Source organism: Amborella trichopoda, chromosome 8, assembly GCF_054954075.1.
Source record: "Amborella trichopoda isolate Santa Cruz 75 chromosome 8, AtrichopodaSantaCruz75HAP2 v2.0, whole genome shotgun sequence".
Lineage (NCBI taxonomy): Eukaryota > Viridiplantae > Streptophyta > Magnoliopsida > Amborellales > Amborellaceae > Amborella > Amborella trichopoda.
In genome coordinates, this window is record NC_142343.1 from 6,326,792 (window position 1) to 6,331,863 (window position 5,072).

The following is a 5,072-nucleotide window of genomic DNA, read 5'->3' on the forward strand; positions in this document are numbered from 1 at the left end:
ATCAAAAACAAAATAAATTCAATCGATTTGGTTAATTAAAAAAGTGTTTTTTTTTGGGTAATCAGAATATTTTGATTTTAGTGAATTTTTGTGTTCATAATGTTTTATGCTTTTTGGTTTTTTTTTAAAGGATCAAAAATCAAATGAACAAAAATTGTATCGGTCTAGCTTTCTTTTCTTTTTGTTTTTGATATATTGAGTGGTTGACTAGGTCAGTTTTAAAAGTAGTAGGGGTATGAACGTCTACTACTAGATTTTATAATTTTCTCTGGTTTGATTTTTGTAATAAAAAAAGAAAAAAAAGCTCTCTCTCTCTCTCTCTTTCTGTCTTTGCCTTTGATTGTAAAGTTCGTCTCTCTCTCTAAAGTTGGTATTTTTCTTTTTCTCTCTCTTTGCCTTTGATTCTAAAATTAGTACTTTTGAGCTGAGCATTGAGTTCACAACTTTGGGTAAAGCAACTGATTTTTGGGTGAAATGTTACAATTCTAACATTGCTTAGGGTTAATGCTAGTTCATCATCCTCCTTAAAGTTGAACATCATAAATCGATGAAATTTTGGCAGCTAATGGCTGAGAAGATGTTTTTTGAAATGTGTAAAAGCGACATTTCAAAGAAATTGAAATGAATCTCACATCTTTAAAGTAATAACCAATAATAAGAGATTTCTAAGTTGGAATTCAAGGATTGCTAGAACATTGTTTATTTGTCCGTATTGAAATGAGAAGTTTTACCAATTGGTGTGAACCATGCGCATCATAGTATCATTTTCTATATGTAAGTGGAGTTGTTGTATATGAAAGATCAAAATGAACTAGAAAGAAGAATAAAAATTGCACCTTCAACATATTGAGTCCATCATTAATCGATATTGATATACATCGTTAAAGCAAAGGCAACATCAAAAAAAGTTTGGTAACTCGGATCTCTAAAATTTCACAAGATTGAGGCTGAGTTTGATTTCAATTTAAAAAGTGCTTGCCACGATTAAAATGGCAACAAAACCCAAAAAAACAAAAAGCAAAAAAGAAACAAAGCAGAGATGATTCTTGATACTAGCATAATAGCTCTTCTTCTCGAGCTCCATGGATTTAATCTGCACAAAAGCAATTAATCTGCAAAAAAAAAAAAATTGCATCTCCTTAGAATTTCATATACTAAAATTAAAACTATACAAGGAGAAGAATTACAAAAATAGAAACCCATATGACCACACAACACAATAATGGATGCATATCAAGGAGAAGAATTTACCGAGGAAGGTCACCTCCAACTATGGTAGCACTTGGAGACTCCTTATCATTTCCATTATTGCCCATGATTGTTAATGCCTAGAAACCTGTCTTGTAATATTTGGTGATTTTTTGTAAATTTTTATGTACCACAAGTTATACACACATCTCCAGAAACTCGATTTCGCCCATACACCATGGCCGTATTATTCGATGGGGTCCAAGTGGATTTGGGAACATTGAGAGACTACATACAATGCACAAACAACAAGTGGACTTGGGAACATTGAGAGAGTGTATATTATGCACAAACAACAAGTGGAGAATAGGGATGATCAATGGTCTCTAATTGTGGACCATTCTATAAAACTAATGCGATTGTTGGATGCACTTTATGAGAAACCAAAAAAGGCTCTGAAGTTCCAAAAAATCAGCACCATTCAAAAAGCTTTAAAAAGGGAATAAGAGAGAGCCTCACAAAAGCTTTATACAGAAGAGCAAGAAAAAAACTCAAAAAACTCTACAAAAGGAGAATCCTTTAAAACTTATTTTTTTTTATTTTTTAAATGTTATGTATATTAAAATTAATATTTTTACATTAAAAAATAAAAAAATTTCAAAAGCTAAATGGTAAGAAAATAGATCTACGTTCATTCCTCTGCTCCTTTCAAAACCCACAAAAATGATGAACTTGCTTTCTAAAAAAATCAGCACCATTCAAAACCTACAAAAATGATGAATTTGCTCTCTAAAAAATCAGCACCATTCAAAACCCACAAAAATGATGAATTTGCTCTCTAAAAAATAAGCACTATATGTAAACTTCAAAAAGCTTTAAAAGGGAAGCAAGAGATAGAAGCACAAAAGCCTTACAAAGAGAGAACAAGAAAGAAACTCAAAAAACTCTACAAAGGGAGAGTTTTCTTTGCTCAGGTTGTATGAATCAGATGTTTGTTTGTTTGCTTTTACCTTTGTTTAATGGATTTGATTGGTCACCATAAGACTACAAATGTTTAATTCGTAAGCACAACAGGCAGTAGGCACAAACCCAATTAAGGTCTAACGACACCAGAAAGCAAAGGATATGCTAAAATGATGAGGCATTTACTAGGGTAATAAATCCATGTTCATCCCTCTACTCTTTTCAAAACCCACAAAAATGATGGAGTTCCTCTCTCTGTACTTCTTAAGCCACTAAATTATCTCCAAAGAATACGAAGGCAAGAATGAACAAAATTTTTGTTCATTTGATTTTTAATTCTCCAAAACAAAGAAAAAACACAATGAACAAAAGATCAAGGAAAACAAAAAAATTTAGATACGCATTAGAACCGCAGTAAGAACTCCAATTAACACAAAAAAAAATAAGTTTTTTAGTTAGCTAAATCCTTTTGATAGAAAATATGCAATTAGCACATACCTATGAGTAATGAGGGAGAAAGCAAGATATTTGTTGCGGCTATTGCTCTCCTTTTTTCCTATTCCTCTCATTTTTGCTAGAGAGAGAAGCAATATTGTTGTTGCTACTACTGCTCTCTTCTCTTCTTTTTCCTCTTGTTTTTGCTCTCTTCATCTTCCTGTCGTTTTTGTTAGAGAGAGAGTGAGATAGTTGTTGTTGCTGTTGTTCTCCCTCTTCCTCTCGTTTTTGCGGGAGAGAGACAGAAAATGGTTATCAGATTGTTGCTCTTCTCTCTTCCTCTTCCTCTTCCTCTTCTTCTCATTTTTGTTAGAGAGAGAAGGCAATTGAGAGGGTTAGGGTTTCCTACAAGTGAGAAATGCAGGGGTTAGAGAGAGATAATAAGATTAGAAAGAGATTGAGTATGGCGCAAGAGAGGGGGAGAGAGAGAAAGAATGTGATGCATAATAGGTGGGATGGGGAAGGGATGGGAAACGGGTGAGAGTCATTTGCCAACTTTGTTTCTAAATAGTGACATTTTGATTGGTGTTATCCCAGTCGTTCCTTTAGATATGATATATGGAAAGTACCAATCATATTTTTTCTATGTGGGTGGGGTGCCACAAAAACATTCCCCTTTTTGGGAAGTCGGGTCCAGAGTAATTCATACGGATCCGACGGTTGGAAAGCAACAGTCACATTTTTTCTACGTGGGTGGGGTGCCATAGAAACGTTCACCTTTTTGGGAAGTCGGGTGCAGCGTAATTCTATTATTCGGTGACCTGATCCAGAATAGGGCGAGGATCAAGTATCGTCCATTCCAGCCCGTCCCGGATTGACTTAAAAAAGGAGATCTGGCTCCCCCTTTCTAGGGAGTCGGGTCCAGAGTAATTCTATTATTCGATGACCCGATCCAAAATCAAACAAGGATCAAATATCGCTCAGTCCAGCTCGTCCTGGATCCACTTAAAAAAGGGGGATCTGGCTCTTGTTTTTATTCGTATCTTCGAACACGTCTCAGATCCACATAAAAAAGGGGATCCGGCTACCCTTTTTGGGAAGTCGGGTAGAGAATAATTCTATTATTCGGTGACCCAATCCAGAATCGGGCGGGGATCAAGTATTGTCTAGTCTAGCCCCTCCTGGATCCACTTTAAAAAGGGGGATCTGGCTCTTGTTTTTATTCGTAGTGTCTAGCATGTTTCGAATGCAACTCTTGTTTCTATTCGTATTGTCTGGCCCATCCCGGATCCACTTAAAAAAGGGGGATCTGATCTCTTTAACACAAGGAACTGCTATGATGACATCATGGATCAGTATCATGAAGACATATGTTACATTACTAAAAAAGCGGGCCCACCACAGAAGTGGCAAGTACGAGCACGCCAAATCGAGCTAGCCTTTCTGTTGATTTCAAAGGTCTATCATGTGGGCTTGCCATCCCATCACTCGGCTCCCCTTTTTGGGAAGTCGGGTCTAGAGTTATTCTATTATTTAGTGACCCGATCCAAAATCAAGAGAGGATAAGTATCGTCTAGTCTAGTCCGTCTTGGATCCACTTAAAAAAGGGGGATCCAGCTCTCGTTTCTATTCGTATCGTCTAGCCCATCCCGGATCTACTTAAAAAAAGGGGATCTGGGTCTTGTTTCTATTCGTATCATTCAACATGTCCTGGATCCAGTTCAAAAAGGGGGATCTGGTTGCTTTAACCGTTATGATGGCATCTTAGATCGGTCTATCATGAAGACATATGTTTAACATTATTAGGAAAACGGGCCCATTACAGAAGTGGCAAGTATGGGCACGCCAAATAGAGCTGGCCTTTCTGTTGACTTCAAAGGGCTATCATGTGGGCTTGCCATCCCATCACCCGACTCCCTTTTTTGGGAAGTCGGGAGTAATTCTATTATTCGGTGACCCATCCAGAATCAGGCAAAGATAAGTATTGTCCATTCCAGCCCATCTTGGATCCACTTAAAAAAAGGGGGATTCGACTCTTGTTTTTATTTGTATCGTCCAGCCTATCTCGTATCTACTTAAAAAAAGGGGATCCAGGTCTTGTTTCTATTTGTATCATCCAACATGTCCCTGATCCACTTAGAAAGGGGGAAACCAGTTGTTTTAACCGCTATGATGGCATCATGGATCGGTCTATCATGAAGACATATGTTTAAAATTATTAGGAAAGCGGGCCCATTACGGAAGTGGCAAGTATGGGCACGCCAAATCGAGCTAGCCTTTCTGTTGACTTCAAAGGTCTATTATGTGGGCTTGCCATCCCATCACCCGGCTCCTCGGGTCTAGAGTAATTCTATTATTCAGTGACCCGATCCAGAATCAGGTGAGGATGAGTATCGTCCAATCCAGCTCGTCTTGGATCCACTTAAAAAAGGGGGATCCAACTTTCGTTTCTATTCGTATTGTCCAGCCCATCCCGAATCTATTTT

At 37.4% G+C, this 5,072-nt stretch overlaps 1 long non-coding RNA gene across 1 annotated transcript; it reads right to left on the minus strand.

The window, feature by feature from the left end:
• Positions 1–830: 830 nt before the first annotated feature.
• Positions 831–3,103, minus strand: LOC148780738 (uncharacterized). Its single transcript, XR_016039743.1, has 2 exons — positions 2,650–3,103; positions 831–1,112 (listed from the first exon to the last, which is right to left on the minus strand). It is a non-coding gene; the product is annotated as an uncharacterized LOC148780738 (long non-coding RNA).
• Positions 3,104–5,072: the final 1,969 nt, after the last annotated feature.